Source organism: Drosophila persimilis, unplaced genomic scaffold, assembly GCF_003286085.1.
Source record: "Drosophila persimilis strain 14011-0111.01,24,50 unplaced genomic scaffold, DperRS2 tig00000780-arrow-arrow-pilon, whole genome shotgun sequence".
NCBI classification, from domain to species: domain Eukaryota; kingdom Metazoa; phylum Arthropoda; class Insecta; order Diptera; family Drosophilidae; genus Drosophila; species Drosophila persimilis.
In genome coordinates, this window is record NW_020825353.1 from 677,571 (window position 1) to 697,107 (window position 19,537).

At 47.2% G+C, this 19,537-nt stretch overlaps 1 protein-coding gene across 1 annotated transcript in view; it reads right to left on the reverse strand.

Annotated features, from left to right (window-relative positions):
- The window catches only part of LOC6602341 (frizzled-2), a 60,665-nt gene that overhangs the window by 6,516 nt on the left and 34,612 nt on the right, over positions 1-19,537 (reverse strand). Inside the window, exon 3 of the mRNA XM_026992727.1 lies at positions 11,409-11,510. The gene's annotated coding sequence lies outside the window, so the exon portion shown is untranslated. The remainder of the gene's footprint in view (positions 1-11,408; positions 11,511-19,537) is intronic.

Genomic DNA, 19,537 nt, shown 5'->3' on the forward strand with positions numbered 1-19,537 from the left:
AACAGAAACAGAAACAGGAGCAACTGTTTGCCCTGTTGGCGGCATCAAAAAAGCGCGTAGCGGCGCAGAAATGAAAACACAGTTTGTCCCCCCTCCCCCCCCTCCACCAAGCCCCGCTACAGCCCCCCACCAGAAGGAGAGGGACAGGTAGAGCGAGAAGGCAAATGAAAAAGTTTTTCCTTTCCACCCCTGCTCCCCTCTCTCTCTGTCGTGCCTCTCAAAGTCAATGCAGACAAGTTCCATGACCTTACAAACGCAGCAGTCATCACAGTGCAAATAGAAGCGGGGGCGGAGGGGTGTGGGTGTGGGGGGGGGGGGGGGGGTTCCCACAGTTGCACCACAGTTGTTGTGCAATTTTGCTGGTCTCCCAGTGGGCTTTGGCTCCCCTTTGGGAGGGTTTTTCTGCTGCCTCTCTTTGCTCCCTCTCTCTTTCTCTCTCTCTCTTTCTCTCTCTCTATTTCTTTCTAATAAACACGAAAACTGGCTCAAGATTTTTGCGCGTCCGCCCATTAAAATCATTGACATTTAAGCGTGCCACCCCATCCCCCCCGCATCCCCCCTGCCACTGCCACTTGGCTTTTCTGTCACACTTTTGCTACACTTTTCGCGGGGGGGGGGGGGGGGGGGGGGGGGGGGGGGGGGTGGTAGGTGGGCCAGCACAGTGCAACTTCCCTAAGTACTCCTCTTCTTGCCCGCTGAAACATTTGGTTCCGTTCCGCTTCCGCTTTCCCTTTGATGTGATGTTCCACAGGGGGTACGGTACAGGGGGGGGGGGGGGGGGGGGGGGGACTGGGGGTTACTGGCTTTTGTTGCTTTGTGGCTGCTGCGAGGTTAATGCAAATTGTTTGGTGGCTCCTTTGGCTCCATCATTAAATGCTTTTTTCTGGCATAGTTTTTTTGCTTTTTGCTTTTTGCTTTTTTACAATTAAATTTTAATTAAGTGGAGGCTCTCCTCCGCTCCCTGCCCCTGCCCCTGCCCCTGCCCCACCCCCTTGTGATTACTGTCCCCGCCTGCAAGTATCTCTGTGCCTCTCCCCCTCTCCCTGGGGACCCCTCATTTTGTTCTTTTTTGATGAGTTATGGACCTGGCCACAAAAGCCAAAATGCATAAATAATAACCACAGATCCTCAGAGAGAGAGAGAGAGAGAGAGAGGGGACAGGGAGAGAGTCTCGGCACAGGGAAACGATTTGCAAATGTCAAATTTGTCACCCCTATAGAGCAGCACCCTCCCAGTCCCCGCCCACCCCGTCCAGCCCTGGCCTAAGGGTTGCAGCAGGGGGGTTGATTTCTATTATTGAATATTTCCTCCTTTTCCCCACTTTTCTTTGGCCAAATGACACCGCAGAAACGGCCAAGAGGGCGAGCAAAAAAAAAAAAGAAAAAAATAAAAACATGAAAATAAAATTAAATTTCCGATTTTTGCGCCGGGGTTTCCTTCGGGGTTTGCCGTTGGTCCTTCTGCTAAATTTTGCTAATAACAAGACACAGAGGACGACTGCAGCTGCAGGACACACACCCAGGAGAGGGAGGGGTGGGAGGGTGTGCACAGGGAGGGGTGGACAGTGTGAACTGTCGGCTGGCTGGCTGGCTGGCTGGCTGACTAAACACAAAAGAGTGTCAAGTGTCTCCACTGTAAAGGACACAGCCGTAACAACAACAAAAAGGCGAATCCTCCCGCTGCACATGTGTTCTTTTTTTTGTTTTCCCCCACCCCCCCTCCTTGTGCTCTTCCAGACGGGGGTATGCTGATTTCGATGAGATCTTGGGCAACCTCCAAAGAGTGTCTCTCCGGGCAGAAAAGATCTATCTGGCTCGGGCCAGTCTTTGTAGTCCTTGAAGGGACTTGAGGGGAAAAACTACTCAATTTCCCGCATGGAACGCTCATTCCATCTGTTTCTACGACTGTCGATCGCATTTCTATATCAGAAATCCACCCCGAATCGAGTTTGCATTCCCTGGGAAGGGTATCCGCAGCCACAGCTTCGTCCTGCCTTCGTCCTTTGCCGTTTTCCATTTCAAATTTTGCAGCATGAGCAGGCGTTTATATTTTGACAGTTGTTGCCACACCCCCCCCTCCAGCCAACCCCCAGCAGTGCCTCTTTCCATGTGCAGTTCTTTAGGAGAGTGGGGGGGCGTGTGGGGTTGCGGGGAGGCTTTGGTGGTGCAAGGAAGGAAAACAATTAAAAACGAATTGCCTTGCATTCCCTTTCTCGCTTTGTCTCTGCCTCTGTTTGCGTCTCTTTCTCACGTCAAAAAGGACATTTTGTGGGCAGCGAAAATTAAATGCCCCAAAAGAAGCATCATGAAAATAAAATACAGACATTTTTGTTGCTTCCGGATGTGGCACATTTACAGGAGAATGAAAATTTTTAGGGGCCTGCTTGCGGGGGGTGGTGTGGGGGGGGGGGGGGGGGGACGGGACTTTAACGCATCATAAAAGAGCGGCCGGCGGGGGAACTATAAACATTTTCATGGGGCACTCGCTCTCTCGCATGGGAATGTGCCACAGAAGGTGCCACAGCGATATATCGAGGTGCCACAAAGATACTGCCTCGCACGAGCCTCTCTATTGAGTGTCGAGTAAATAATAAACGGATGTGCCGCCGGGGCTCTGCGTGAAGGGGGGGGTGGCTACCGAATTTATCTAGATTTAATTCGATTATGCGAGTTTTAATTTTAATTTTAATTTTTAGCAAATAAATGTTTCCTTTCCTATAAATATATATTATTACTTTTTTTAAATTTATGTTTCCTGTTTTTTTACGAGATTTATTTGATTATTTTTGTTATTATAGCCCCCCAACACATTTTAGCCCCACGATTTATATTTATGGGCCATATTTAATAAGCGACCAACAATTTTGATGGCCAATTCCGATGATGGCATTTTTTACACTCCGTTCGCATAAAAGTAATTGAATCCTAAAAACCCAATGAAATATATTCCCCGTTTTGCGTGTGGAGAGAAAACTAATCGAGAGAAAGAGAGACAAAGAGGGAGAGAGAGAGAGAGAGAGAGAGAGAGAAGGGTTAACCTTCGGGTCGCCGGTTTGTCTGTCGCTCGTCGCTTTTTTTTTTGTTGTTTTTAATATATTTTTTACGGCAATTAAAGCGAACCTGCGCCATAAAGAGACGACATTGAAAAATACACAGGAAAAACTATTAGCCAGTGTTTCCCCCCTCACCACCCCCCCTTTTCCCCTCCTCTAGGGTTTGTTGCTGTTTTGTGTCCACACATGCAATAAAAACGATTTTTATGGTCATTCGGAGAGCGTCAAGCGGCAAACGAGGGGCTGGCGACACGGGGAGGGGGGGGGGGAACGAGTGCCACACAAGAGGTAGGAAAGGGTGCCACAAGGGAGCGAGAGTGGTAGTAGGAATGTTGCATGTTTGAGTACGAGAATGCGAGAATAGTGTCCTCTCTCCCTCCCTCTCTCCCTCCCTCTCTCACTGTGTTTCCCTGTAGTTTGTCGAAACATCTCTCTCGCACATACAACATTTTTAGTGCCTAAACACCTCTCTGTATCTGTATCTGTATCTGCATTTGTGTATCCCTTTTCATATCCTTATTCCAAACTTGCCGCACATGCCACATGCCACATGCCTCCTCCTCCCTGTACACGTATTAATTAATGTCAGTGTGGAAATTAAGTGAAATATATCTGCAACATGCCTCCTGCCCCGGGAAATGTGCTGCTGTTGTCATCATACGCAGCGCCCCCCCACCCCCCCCCCCCCCCCCCCCCCACCCCCTTCCGGGGATGTACCTACTCCTCGTACCCCTCGTCTGTTGCATGTTCTTTGTCTTTTATGTGTGTGTGTCACAAAATGCCGCTGACATGGATAATTAATGGAGAAGCCACGAGGTGGCAACGTCTACGTCTACGGCTAAGGGTCTTTCGGCGGACGCATAGGTGACATTCGGGGGTTAGAATCTCCCCCCCCCCCCCCCCCCCCCTTCCAGGGGCACAAGAATTCCAGAGAACGTCTCTTCAAAGCCTGAACCTTGAATCTTGAAACATTGCCCATAATTTATGCAATTTTTGTTTGCCCAAAAGCCAAACACACATATTTTTTGCGCAATTAATTCCCTGACAACTAGATTTGGGCAGAGGGGTGGATGGGGGGTGTATGGCGGGGGGGAGGTCAATTAATTGATGCAATTTAATGCAATCCAAACAACAACATTTGTGCCCCTCACATGGTTCATAAATTTCAGTTTTTAGAGAGACAAAAGTGCTACGCTTCTGCTTTCGGTTTATTTATTTATTTTTGGGGCAACAATTTTGCAATTCTGTGACTGTGGATAGAGCCTTCCGAAAGCTGTGGATAGTGGAAGCTAAATGCTGTGGATGCTGAATGCTGTGTGGATGCTGTTTGCATGTGTGGATGCTGTGTGGATGCGATTTGTTTGGCCCAATATTCTCGCGGACGTCTCGATGTCTGGGTTTCCATTTCAAATGCTATAAATTGGTCGCCATCTCTCACTCAGTCCCCCCCCCCCCCCTCTCTCCCTCACACTCTCTCTCTGTTTCTCTTTCCAATATTACGCATACGCCTTGGGGGTCTCCCTGGTGGGTGCTCTTCCGCCGCCGTTGCCGTCGCCTGGCATTGATTTTTATGCTTGTTTTCGCTGCCATTTCTCTTGTGCTCCTTTTTGACTGTATGCTTTGTATAACGAGTATTTTGTATACATATACATATATATATATCCCCCCCGCCCCCCACCCCCCCTTTGCCGTATTTAATGGTATTTCTAGCTTGCTTTATTTTGTTGGCATGCGTGCGCGCGACGCGACGCGACGCTAAGCGATAAACACGCGGGGCAGGCAGCCACCGTCGCCCCACCTCGGTGTCTGCCCCAACCCCTGGGCCACCCCCTTCTGTGTGTGTGCGTGTGTGTGTGTCTGGCATGCGTTTAAGTTTTCAGTTAATGGCTTTTAATGGCATTCCCCCCCCCCTTAGACCCACCCCCTCACCACCGACCGTCTTCGGCTGCTGCTGCATTTGTTTTTCTTGGCTTTCGGGCACAAAATGTTAAATAAATATCGAAATCAATTAGTTGCGTAAATTTTGGTTCAGCTTTCAAATGATCCAAAGCAGATAAACACAAATTTTGGAGATTTTCTGGGCGAGTGGATGTCGATTTTATGTGGGATTTTATTTGGTGCAAATATATTTTACTGCAGAAGCATTTAAATTAAATAAATCGAAGCGATTATCGATAAATGTCGATAAATGTCGATAGAAACGTTAGAAATTAATCGAAAATAAATAAAAATTCTATAAAATTTGTGTACAAATAAATCGATATTTTAATCGATACATCGATAATCATGGAAACAATAAACTAGACAAATATCGAACATGGCCTAAGACCAAAGACACATTTGATTGATTCCATGCACATCTTCCATAAATCGCCATCAAAATAACCCTCTCAATGGATGTCACATAAATAAGCCGAACCGCAATCGAGATCTATCGATACCCAATGCCATAAATTCGATGATAAACAAATGAGAATGCGTTCTAGAGTGAGTGCCTGATTAATTTACGGGCATATGGTGTGGAGGGGGGGGCATTCTATAAATACCGACCACAAATATGTTTCGAGTAAAATATTCGGATATATTTTCCAATTAATTTAACACCCTCTTGGAAGTCATCAGAGGGGCTGCTGCTGCTGCTGCTGCAGTCTCGAGACCACAAATTCAATATATATCAATGTGCATGCATCCACATATACACTCGTGGGATGTCCCCCACATGTCCCCCAGGCAGCTTCCCCTTCGCTCGGGCTTTCTGCCTGGCTAGAGAGGGGAATTTCAATGAGGCTTGGCATCACTCTGCTCTGCTTCTGCTCTGCTTCTGCTCTGCCCTGCTTCTGGGTCTTTTTTATAATTTATGGCCCTGTGGCTAATGGCCAAATTGCCCATAACCATAATTTGCATGCAAGCAGCGGCTTTCAACTTTGACTAATTTCTTGACTGGCTGCCAGAAGCAGCGGCAGGAAAGTCTACAGAAATCTTATCGATATGCCATATATCACTCAATATCAATATCAATATCAATATCGAAACAAAAAACGAAAAGAAAAAGGAAAAACAATTTACAACAATTGCTTAATTGAAATGCCCTGCCTTTGCCACTGCCACAGAGCCACTGTAGAATTTAAATTTATGAAAGCATCAAAAGCGTCCAACAAAAATCGAACAAAATCATAAATAAATCGCAGGCTTATCAGCACTTTTTTCGTCGTTCAAAGTGGAAATGCCGCCGCCATCCAGCAGCGGCACAAAATATATTTTTGTGGAAAGTCAACGGACGGACGGACGGACGGACGGACAGGCACATGACACTTGAGACGGCCCAAAACCGATACCGATACCGATTTAAAGTCAAAGTCGGATTTCGATCCGGATGGAGGGATCCCCCCCCCCCACCACCACCACCCACTCCCTCCCCAACGAATGAACTTTGAACGCCGGCAGCAGTCGTGACAGTTTTTATTTCTTTTGGTTTTTAAGTGACATTTTAAGAGTCAATAGAGAGAGAGGGAGGGAGGGAGGGAGGGAGGGAGAGAGAGAGAGAGAGAGTCACAAGGGTCACGACACACCGATAGCCAGGGGAGAGCCTTATCATGGTGGAGCTCTTGTGGCATGGAGGATAACATAATTTTGAATAAAGTTGTGGCGCGTGCATAATTATTACTCGTATTTCTGATTGACAGACAAACGAAGCACAAGCGATACCCGTAGGTAGGCGTAGCCATCAAGTTTTCCCCCCATTAGCATTTCCACAGGGCATGCCACACATGCCACATATGGCAGGCAGGCAGGCAGGCAGGCAGGCAACAAGACAATAGAGGAACCTCTCCGGCTCCGGCTCTGGCTGTGGCTCTGGCTGTGGCTCTGCCTGCGGGATATACGACGTTTTTTTGTGTCTATGTTTTTATACGACTTTTTCGTAGGCGTAACATGTGTGTGGCATAAACAAAGCTACAACAAAATGCACAGACGACACACAAAAGGCGGCAGTATCAGCCGATATATGCCCAAACACATATACATATGTAGGTACATATACATATACATATATCTATGTACATACTCGTATTCTACGGATATGTAAGGTCGCCTGTCGAAAGGAAGGAAAGGCGTGAAACTGTTGATAGTCTATTGCACTTTCCCCCCCCCCCCCCCCCCCCCCCCCCCTTCTCACCACCCCTCTTTGTCTCTCTGTCTCTTTCTATCGCTTTTCTGTTGTTTTATTTTTACGGCCATGCAATAAAAATATTTACGATGCCATAGAGCGCCAAATATGTTGGGGGGGGGGGGGCCTGGAGTATGGGAATCAGTTCTAACTAACGGTATGCGGCAGGGGCAGAGTTAGAGAGTTAATAAAATGTTGCACACACTTGTAAACAGAGAATTTTGAAGCTGCAAAGTGGATGCAAAGGGGGCAGGGGGGGAATTTATTTGATTTGCATTTTCCAAGAGGCGAACAAAATCAATTTAAAATTTAACAATAAAATGGGTAGGGGAATAGGGAATGGCGGGGGGGGGGTTGGGGGTAGACACCTCAGTAAACTGTAAACCAAAAAGGATTGATAACTCTCCTGGAATGGGCAGGCGAATCGAGGCACACGGGACTCAACATTAAGATACTCTGATCGGGAATATCGGCATCTGTCGAGTGTTTCTGGGCCGCAGGAATCCTCCAAATATATCCACACATTGGGAGCCCTAGAATCTACTCCAAAAGATCTGTTAAGGAATGCCTTTGAGCTAATTCCCTGAATTGCTGGACTGGTCATAAGACGGATTTCTCTCAACCCAAAAGATGACCAACAAATGGCGGAGACGTGCCCGCAAGAAAATGAAGAGATCTCCCAAGAGAAACAGAGACAGAGAGAGGGAGAGTGGAGTGGAGTGGCAGAGGAAGTGGAAACCAATGAACTCTTGGTATGCGCCGCAGATGCATTCTCCATTCGGAGCATCGAAGCAGACGCTTTTCAAAATAGCTTCCGAGGGCAGCAGACACGGCCCACACATTTTCCCCCCATCGCTTGTTCCCACCCCGCGGATACGTGGATACATGGATGCATGGCTACAGGGATCCCTCCCTCCTATTCTAAAGTGCAGGCGGCTGCAATCAACGCACTTGTTCCTGTTTTTCTTTCGTTTTTTCCCGCTGCTGATGTGGCAGGTTGCAGCAGGTCTGGCCGAGGGGCGGGGCAGGGTGTACTCTCGCGGTGCTGATTTTCTTGTTATTGTTGTAAACTATTTATGCATTTCGAAGTTTATTTGAAACTTGAACGGCAACAGGAGCGGTGGCACCAGCACCAGCGGCAGCGGCAGCGGCAGCGGCGGCGGCGGCGGAGGCAACACACACCATTCCCTCCGCGGCATTTCGAATGTTGTTCGAGATTCTTATTTCCATTTCCATTCTTGTGTGCCCCGTGCCCCGAGCCCCGAGCCCCGTGCCTCTCCTGTTTGTTGATTTTATGAACTGTTTTTCTTGCTTCACTTGCTCTCGCCCTCTCTCTTCCTCTGTCTCTCAGTCGGGGGGCTGCAATTGCCGTTGGTGCTGCCCTCCGGCCACATATGGTCACCTTAATTTACCGTGCAACACACACACACACCAGAGAGGGGGGGGGGGGGGGGGGAGGGTGTGGTGCCTGAAATAATTTATGCCTTTTTCCTCGAGTTTTGGTTTATTTTTTCAAGCGCATTTCAACAGATCCAGCAATCAGCGTGTTGTTCGGCGTTCGGGCAGGAAGCCGGCACCAAGGGATGCTTTTGCTGCTGCTTTTCGATTGTGTGTTGGCTGATGTTCCACCAGCCCCTTCCCCCACCCCCCATCCCCATCCCCCAAGCAACCCCTTCTCCCCCACTCAACGGGTGGTGGCGTTGCCCGCCTGAAGGTGCGTTTGGTTCGTGCCTCAAACGCCTGCCTGCCTGGCACATCTTCTGGGCTGTATGTGGATCCCTTTTGTTGTTTACACTGACGCCGACCGTCGACCGCCGACCGCCGACCATTCCTCCAGACGTGCCACAAAACTTGGATAACCGAATCGAAGGTGGAAAACGATTTCGAAACAATCTCCAGTGCAGTTTGTTGCCCTTTCCCTGGAGATTATCCTTTGGTTAGTTTTTTTGCCACCATTCTTGATGCCTTATTCCAAGGGAAGAAGGAAAGATATCCATGTGTGCAATCAATCAATCATTTTTTCCGATTCCCAACTAATCGATCTTTAATTTTTCCTCTTAGTTTTCCCAAACAATTTCATTAAAATTAATCTCCACTCCCTAGCCCCATAGAATCCATGCAACACTCGCATTTCTAATGAACTCTGCCCCCCCCCCCCCCCCATCCTCCTCTCGTATGCCCCCATCTTTCGCTTCTATAAACAAGAGAAAATATGAAAATATCTTTCGAACATTGATTGACTGCTCGACATGATCGGACGTGATTGTGATCGGCTAACAAGAGCGAGGGAGAGGGAGAGGGAGAGGGAAGGCAAGGAATAGAGAAGTAGAAAAGGTTGTGGGAGGAGGAGGGCGAGCAGGAGGAGGGGTAGTGCTCGAGCCTACAATTATAATTCAATTAACAGTTGAATTCTCTTTCTCAATTCTCTTTCACCCTCACGTTCTCCCCACCTCCTGCTGCACAGACAACGAGCGCCACATGCTGGGCGAAGACGGAAGGTAGGAGCGGGGGAGGGCTTGGTGTAGAAGGGTTATGCCCAAGTACATATATTCTTGTATTCAATGCATGTTCTGGTCTGGCATATTTAATTAGTTATTTTGTATTTGTAATTCTCAACAGAAAAGTAATGTAAACAACAACAACAAGAGAAACAACAGAAAAGCCCAAGAAGCGACACGAACGAAGAAATGTCTGACGAATGACGACGATGTGGATGTGGATGTGGATGTCGATGCCGCTGCTGCCGCTGATGATGTGTCATTTCTATGCGAATACGAACACGAATACGAACACCAATACGTTTACGAGTGCATGCTTGCGCTTGTCCATCTGGCAGCCGAATCGAATCGAAACGAATCGAGCGGAGTGGAGTGGAGTGGCGGGCGCGTCGTGTATTTATGGAAATATTTTCATGTTTTAATTGCGGAGAACATTTTGAAATGTCTCCCCGCATAACAAATGAGCCGCAAATAAAATAAATATTTAACAAAAGGAAAGAAATCAACATCGTAGTGTGAGGGGAGGGGAGGGGAGAGAAAAAGACACTCGAGACTAGAGAAAAGGATACTATTTTGCATTAAAGCTGGCCATGGCCAAGGGAAAATTCTGAAATATGAGAGAATGATGGATGGGCAGAAGGAGGAGGCGATGAAGGAGCGGAAGAGCGGAGCAGAACTTGGCAACTCAACTGGCGGCAGAAAAGCAGAAAGAAGTCAACAGCTCGTTAGCGTTAAAGTGTGCAAAAGATATGCCCAAAGAAATCATCACAGTTCTCTCTTTCTCTCTCTCTGTCTCTGCTGCCATTCTCTCGCTCAAAAGGGTAAACCAACAATGGGGCAACAAGTCGCGTCGTCGTCTGAAGAGATGCATCGCCCACGGCAGCCAAAAAAAAAAAGAAACCCAAGTCCCGAGACACAGCACCCCGCCGGCTGCACTGAGCGAAAAAGCATATACGAACCAATTCGAATTAATTTGAAGCCTACCAGAACTTGGGAAATATTCATTTTTTTTCTCACAGTGTAGCCAGGAGATGCTGCCGTTGTTGAAGTGCAAAATTGGCGTTGAAAAGTAACTGCCGACAACAACCGCAGCCGCAGTCGCAGACGACGAGGACGAGGGCGATGGCGAGAGCGAGGACGAGGACGAGGAAGATGATGATGATGTGCCTCTCTGTGCCTGATGCCTGGCCTCTGTTGTGGGAAACTGAATGCTGAACACTCTGGACTGCTGGACTCCCGAACTCTCCTTCTCTCCCCGCTCTCCGTGAAGCAAGGAATCTTTTGCCTGGTCAATTGCACCAGGCACAGGGTCACAGAGAGCGAGCGAGAGAGAGAGGGAGGCTAAGGAGGCAGCTCTGCTCTGGCATTTTTCTCTCCATTGTGCGGCAAACTAAGCGCAATGAAGTAGCCAAGGGGCAAAGTGTTAAGTCTCGACGGCGGGGGGACAGGGCTGGGCGGCAGCGGGAAGGTACTCCTCGCTTGCCACTAAGGTCAAGTGTCTTCTGTTGCCTTATTTATATTTGCGTCTGCACCGACGACGTCTTAAGGAACAGACAAGAAAAAGATGTTGAGATGGCTTCTGGGGGCCAAGGACATATCGACTGGAACATTTTAATGGGGATCTTCCATCTACAAAGAGATGGAACCCCATTCCATGGGGGTCTTCTACCGCTTGCCAAAGTTCTCCACTTACCATTTTTTCCATTCCGTTGGGTATTTTCTATTGGCTGCTCCTCTCCGGTAGATCTTCTGCTGCTCTCGTTTCACGTTCACGGAAATCTCCCCTGGGTAGAGTCTGTAATGGGAACAAACGAGAGATCTGATAAGTTATCTGCTATTTGGCGAATATCTTGGGTACATTTTTACGGGCCAGAGACATAAAGCTTCCATAAATGCGAAATCCCTAACCATCCACGCCACTCCACTCCCCTCCATTCTCCTTCCCTCCTTTGTTTATTGCCAAAAGTGGCTCGTAAAAGAAATGTTTATAAATTTTGGTATAATTAGAAAATATTAAAACCACAAAATAACTTAATTATGCAATGGGTGGAGGAGGGAGATTTATGGCCAGGCGACCAGCGACACACAGTCTGTCCGAAAAGGAATGCGCGCCTTCCACCCGCCCCCCACCCAAAAAGGGCCCCAAAAAGAGTTGCCGCCCCCCCATGCTCCGTCCTCCCATCCAGTAACCAGGAAAATATGTTAATATTTGGACAATAAATATCTTTTGGGCCACGGCGGCGGCGTCGGCGTCGGCTGGCAAAGAACAATTGGAGTTGTGTCTCTGGCGGACTTCAAACGCGGAAAAGCGAAAGAAAAACAGCAGCAGAAGAGGGAAATGCAAACAGGAAAGGAGAGCGCGCGAAGGCGGTGCCAGAGCGGATGGGCCGGAGCATGGGTCCTAGGCAAAAGTGGTCTACTTTAATCACGCCACGGGATTAAGGGGCCCCCGTCCGACACGCCGCCGCTTCTGCCGCTGCCGAAGAGATGATGAAGAAGTTGCGTGTGTGCACAGAAAAGGGCGAATGTGGGGGGACCGATGGGACGGGGGGGAAGCTCGCTTACAATTTAATTAACTTTTTTCCCGTCCCCCTCCTGCTACTACCCGCCCTTGTTCTTTTTTTTTTATTTCTTATTAAAGAACGCGACTCGAACGTTGTTTGTCTTAACGGCACTCTTTGTATAGAAGTATTTGTTGTGCGTCTGTTCATATGTACATACATATGTGTGTGTGTGTGTGTAATGCAGGTTTAATCAGCCAGCGACAAAACAACAAAAGAGGGAGAGCGCCTGGAGAGTGGGAGAGCAGGCAAGCAGGAGCGTAGGAGTAGACGACGGTGATCGGGAGAGTACGCATTGGTGAGCAGGAGAGCAGGCAAGCAGGAGCGTCGGAAAGCAGGAGCGTAGGCAAGCAGGAGCGTAGGAGTAGACAAATAGATGATCGGGAGAGTACGCATTTGTGAGCAGGAGAGCAGGAGCATTGGAGTAGTCGAGTAGGTGATCGGGAGAGCACGCATTGGAGAGTGGGAGAGCAGACCCTTTTCGCTTGCCGCCTCATAAGATTTGCCTAACAAAACCTTGCCCTGCTCTCTCTCTCTCTCCCACCCGCCCAGCAATGCCACAATGCTGTCGCTCTGTGTGTTTGTGTTTTGCCGCCTTTGATTTGGTTCTGCTCCCCAGCCCCCAGCCCCCAGGCCCCAGGCCCCCAGCCGCCGGCTCACAATTTGCCGCAGGTGTAATCTCTGGTGTAACCAATTGCAGATAAAGTTAAGCAAACGACAGCAAAATGACAATTTTTTAATTATGGAACGCCCCGCCCTGTCTCCGTCTCCGTCTGTATCTCCCCTAACGTGAGATACGGAGGAGGGATATGATAGAGATTATTGCGAAAATTGTGTGCAAGAGATACTTGTTTGCTTTTCTTGTTGTTGTTGGGGGAGAGATAGTACTTAGACAGTAATTGATTTCTCTTTAAGAAGATTGGAGCGCAACTTTTGTGCTTTTGTGTTGGGAAATTTCTGTGGAAGAAACCTTGAAATGTTTTTCTGTTTTTTTTTGGTTTCATTATAAAGATACTATTTATCCATTTACGCCAAAAATCATTAGGATTGGAGGCCAAAAAGATTGTTTTCTACTTGTACGAAAGATGATCACATCTGGGGGGTTCCATATGAAATATTATCATTCAAATAAATCATTCGGGGGGTATAAATCATACTTTTTATCAAATTTTAAGCAAGTATCTGTTGTTTGCCTTTCATTAGAAACTTTGAAAGACAATTCTTGGGCGGGGGGGGGGATCATGTGTAAGTTTGTATTCTATTCCCTAAACAAAGAACAGAATTCCCAGAACAAGAAACCCAATTTGAATTCGAATTCGAATCCAAAGTTATTTCAATAGAAATCTGAGGCAAGAACCTGCTTGGAGATTGGAGAGATGGAGAGACTGAGATTGGGAATCGTTTTGGGGATGGTTCCAATTAAATGGAAGAGATTCTCTGGGATGCGCGAATGACTGAAATTTGTAGGCCAATTAATTAAGCGCATAATTTATGGCAAAATATATTCTGCTCCTCCTTTCTCCTTGGCTTTTCTCACAATTTGAGCGATCAATAAAGAGACAGGCCGGTGGACAGAGGGGGGGAAGGCAGAGAGCAACGGAACCTATCAGTTTCTCAAAATGTTTAATTTATGACATTGCAAAAAGGCAACAAAATTTATGATCAAGCATTTAAATGCCCAACACGACGACCAGCGACGACGAGCGACGGCCGGAGACAATGAATATGTATTGTATCTGTATCTTTTTTTTGTTGTTTTTTGAAAATTGAAATTCCAATGAATCTCAAGGAGCCTCAACAGCCTCCGCCCCGCCATGCACTGCAGCAATGCCCTGCCCTGCCCCGTGTGGTGCACCCTTCCTTCCTTCGTTCTCTCTAGAGAAAAACAAATATCGTCGTCGAGTCGAGTCGAGTCGCGTCGTGGCTGTTGCTGTTGCTGTTGCAGGAAGCAGACCTTAAACAAACAGAAATTAATTATGTTTCGATGCCGAGGAGGAGAGACACGGACGTACCCAAAAACAAAAAACAAAAAAAAAGAAGATACAGCCGAAGAGAGCCGAGCCCAACAAAAAGATACAAAAAACAGAGAGCGAGGCAGCGAGAGAGGGAGAGATAGGGAGAGGGAGAGGGCGAGCAAATAACCTGATGCTTGAAATGCTGAAAATAAAAATTATTTTTCTTCGGGAGTTGCTGTTGCTCTTCTGTTTATAAGAATAATACGAGTGTAGTACGAGTTAATGTTGTTGTTTGTTTTAACGCGAGGCCGAGGGAAGACGCTTCCTTTTCCAAAACGAGAGAGAAAGAGAAAGAGAAACATGTGCATCCCAGAGATGCGTATCTGCTAGAACGATTTCGGTTCGGTTTCTCTTCTATTTTTGGGTATAATTTCAATTAATTTTGCCTGCCTCTAAACAAAGTTGCATCTGTGTGCCGCATCTTCCACAAAAACATTTATGAGTAATATTGCATGCTCGATTGCAGTCTGTCTGTCTCAGGGGGCGGCGGGGGGTAGAGAGGGGTAACCGTAGAAGATGCTTTTTAATTAGCTTGACATTTATTTTGTGCCTGCCTTTCGGTTCGGAGTCCTCGTCTGTGGCTTTCTGTCTGTTCATTTTTTTTTTTTTTTTTTTGTAGGGTTAAACAGCGCGTAGATTGATATCTTCAAGTTCATTAGAGCTGCAGCGTGGCTTTAATTGGAAATATGCAGAAAGAGAGAGAGAGAGAGAGAGAGAGAGAGAGAGAGAGAGAGAGAGAGGGAGAGAGAGGGTCGTGCCACACTTGGGTGAGAATTAATGATGCCTGGGGCCATCACAGCCGTAGTCCCAGACGCAGTATCCCCCCAGATCTGAATTCTGTTTAAAACTTGGCCATTTTTGTACACCACATCTCTCCATCTCTTTGGCTTTTTCTTTTTCCCTCATTTCTTTCGCTCTCCGTCCTGTTTATCTTTGGTCTTTTGTTAACTGATTTCAAGGGAAGGCTGCACAAATTAATTAACTGCCTTCTGTATAAGGATTTCATTTACTTTCAAATAAGTTTCGTTTTGGGGAAATCATGGACATGGAACTTCCCAAGGAGGAATCTCTTGGGGAAAAAGCCAACTCTTCTCCTCCACAAAATATGGGAAAAGGAAAGGGTTTTCCATTGGAATTCCATCTCAAATTCTACAGATTTTCCTTCTCTTCCGAGACTTATTTCCATTTTCACTTATTTTCCATCTCTGTGGAACCCGCATATGTATGTCTCTTGTTAATTTTCCCCTTTGGTGCGGGGGGGTGCGGGGGGTGCGGGGGGTACGGGGGTGCGGGGTTGGGGGATGCATAACAAACAAAATTAACACCTAGTCGCTACATTTCCAGCTAAAAACAACAACCCACACACGTATCCCATGTGGCAGATGTCCCCCCACTCCCCTCCACACACAAACACACACACACACACACACACACAGTGTTGCCCATAAGTCAGTGTCCACTAACAAGGTGTCGTCTTGCTAAATGAATTTGTCTCGACAATTTCGAACAAAAAAAAAAAAAAAAAAAAGAGAAGAAAAACGAACCTGAGATGCCATAAATATTCTCGATGTACTCGTATTTGTATCTGTATCTGCATCATTTATTGCTTTACTTGTATCTGTATCTAGAACATGACACTTTTGGTTTTATTTCTGGGGAAATCCATCCAGAAGATACTCCAATGAAAACGATTCGCGAAGGGGTTCCAAGAACACCTGGCTTTCGATGCCAGTGCTGTGGGGAAACCAATTAATGGGTATTCGGGTGCCCAAACGTTTCGACTGGGTTCTTTGCCGGTTGAAAATTGCCCAATAAAAACTAGGGACAGAGATAGAGATACGCATGGCATAATGTATCTGTGCTAGGTGGCTTTTTAGGTGTATCTCTCCCTCCCCCTCCCCCTCTCCCTCTCGCTCTCGTCTACTATTACCGTAATTTTCTACTTGATTTCTGACGCTCATAAATCATCATCAGTTCTACCTCTAGATAGCGTCAGGCGTCGCAGTCGCAGTCGCCGTCGCCGTCGTTTGCCTTTGTCATTTTCTCGTGTTGTTTTTGTTCGAGGTAGTCGTCGATTTTGTTGGTGGTTTTTTGTTTTTTGTTTAGTCGCTGCTGCATTTGTTGATTTTTATTATGGAATTTATCTACAGCGACACCATACATTTAGCGACACAGTTAGCGGAGGCAGCAACAAGTTTGAAACTTTTTGTTTGATGTATCTGCCAGATACGATACGAATGCCAGTGAAAAATTGATAGCCTGCCTGCCTGCCTGCCTGCTCGCCTGTCTGACTAACCAACAAAACTATGCATAATAAATGCTTCTTTGGCTGAAAGTTTATTGAAAAATTATAAAAGATAAATCGCTTGAAGATCGCTTGGTTTTTGATTGCGTTTTGGCGGAAAAAAAAACTACAGATACAAGTAAGCTGCCATTAAAAGGCAATTTCTTGATGAATTGTTGGCCAAAGACAAATGCCAAAAAGATCTAAGGGCCAGAGCCGCAAGATTTGGCCAAATATGTACAAGCGCGAAAGAGAGAGAGAGAGAGAGAGAGGCGTCTGCTGTTGGCTAATTGCCGGGCCAATTCCAATGAGCCATGTGTGGTTGGTGCGGTGGTGCCCCGTGGGTATCTAGCGGGTTCATAAATAATCAAAAACAAAAAAAAACACACACACACACACAGAAAAACAAAAACCTAATAGCCGGCAAACAAAATATTCAAAACAAACATGGCCCAAAGAAAGCGGAGCGAAGACGGCAACGAAGAAGAAGGTTATGGATGATCCAATGGGCAATCATGTCAAATTGATTTGAACGAAAGAGAGAGAGAGAAAGAACAGGAGGGAAGAGAGAGAGAGCGCAGCAGCAGCAGCAGCAGCAGCAGCAGGAGGGGAAAATTGAAGGAGCTGCAAAATAAATCAAACAAAAAACGAAGGAGAGAAACTCCTCTTTTTCAGTTAGCAGCACACACAGATACAAACACACACATAGATAGTGGACGAGTACGAGCTGTTTGATGAATTGCAGCACGGGGTAACAGTTGACTCTTGTTGGCCAGTTTGATGAACGACTTGGCCGCTTCGCGCTGCTGCTCCTCCAAGAGCTGCGGGACCCGTGTCTTCCAGCCATTGACTCGAAAAAATTAATCAATATGTTGTGGTTGTTGTGGTTGTTGAGAGAGAGAGAGAAACGTTGTTTTCCTTATAATTATGAGGGTCGTTTGCTCAGGTGAACCCTCAAATTATTGGATGGAGGAAGGAGTGGCCCGGAGTCAGTGGAGGAGACTCGACAATTGTTGGTTTTATAATTATAACAAGATCGTTGAATGATCCATGGGAACAGGGCGCTCCACAGGAGAGAAACCGAAGAAGGACCTCGACCTCGTAAGAAGAATGTCAAGATACAGAGTGTCAAGTGTCCCTCGATGGTCCACCGCAAGCATAGTTTCTCCTCGATTAGTATTCCACATTAGCCGCTAAGCTGACAGCTCCATCGGATCCATCGCATCCATCGCATCCCTCGCATCCATTGGGTCCGGGCCAAAAGGAATGTTAAACAGGATACAAAACTGACAGAGACTGCCGCCGCAGCGTTGACAAGTCAACTGACGGCTGCAAGTGCCTCGCTGACTGACTGACTGACTGACTGACTCACTGGCCAAGTCAAGTGACTGGCCGTGGAGTGAGTGTCAATGCGCTTGTCAATAAATTTTCGCAGCAGCCGAAAAAAACGCAACCCACTACGAGATAATCCCCACAATTAAGCCCCAAAGGAGACAAGGCACCCCAAAAAAAAAAAAAAAAAAAAATAAGACTTTGACAAGTGGACAACAACAAAAAAAAGTCAACGAGGAACACCCATCCAAGAGGCATCGAAAATTTATAGCCAAAGAAGAGGAATGACAAAAAACCAAACAAAAACATAATTTATGGCCGACTTTTGGGATTCTCCGATTCTCAGCGGGCGAACAGGTAGCCCAAGGAACGTTTTTCATTAAAATGATCACCTGTTCGAAAGAGCAAGAGAGATGGAGAGAGAGGGAGAGAGAGGGAGAGCAGGATACAGCCCTGTCAAAGGCCAGAAAGAGAGAGGCCCGCCTTAAAGCTGCGGGAGGTCAGAGTGGTGCACCGTGGCACGCACAGGACGTGGCAGGAAATCGCCTCGTAAAGTACTCCCATTTCGACTGGTTGGGCACCACTGTGCAACAGCAGCAGGCAGCAGCAGGCAACAGGCAACAGGCAACAAGACCCGAGAGCCTTGCCTCTTTGAGTGTCGCCCCAGCAGGCGGCCCCCGTCCCGAGGAGTCGTTTGTGCCTGTGTGCGCTGTTGTGTGACAAAGCGCAATATTTCGAATTTTCGAATTGCAAAAAGTGCGGGCCAGGCCGGGCCAGAAGGCACCACATGATGTCCATGTTGCTGCTGTTGCAGTCAACAGAAAGAAAGATTCCAATCCCCGTCCCCGTCCGCGTCCGCGACCCTCTCTCCCTCGCTCTATAATATGTAAATTGATATTTTTGCTGGCACTCTGGTGTCTGCTCCGGCCTGGTCTGGGCCCTGTTTGCTGTTCTGGCAACACCTTTGGCTACTTCCTTTCGAATGCCAGGCCGGGCCAGCAATAACCTTGAGAAAGCGTCTGAAAAATTAATGAAATCATTTCGTCTCAACGATCCGATCCTCGTTGCCGCCGCCTCCACTTCGCCGTCGGGTTCATGCGAAAACTCAATGGCCAGAGGAGCAATAAAAATGAAATGAAATAAAATATTTAACGACACATTTTGTGGCTCGATCGATGAAGAAGAAACCTGTACCGGCGGGAAGGTGTCGCGTTACGCATAATTTATGGCCACAGAAGAGCCATAAGTTTCCAATGCAAGAGAAAAACTATCTACAAAGATCTCCCTCTCTCCCTCTCGCTCTCTCTCTCTCTCTCTCTCTGTGGCTCTTCGTAGTCTGCGACATGAGACGATCGACATGCAATGGCTTATCTTGATTAAAGATTAAAGACCAGAAAGATAGAGAGGCAGAGGGGAAGGGAGAAACGGAGACTGTTTCCAGGTAAAGCCAGAGACAGGGACAGCACCTGCAATGCCCGCTCTCTCCCCCCACCACCCTCACATCGATTCTGGTAGTCTTCTGGTAGTCGTTGCGCGCTGCCTCGGCAGCCGAAAAAAAAACTTTGACAACAAATAATGAAATAATGTACGGCCACCAGTCCCCCCCACGCCGCCCCCTGCCCCTTCAGAC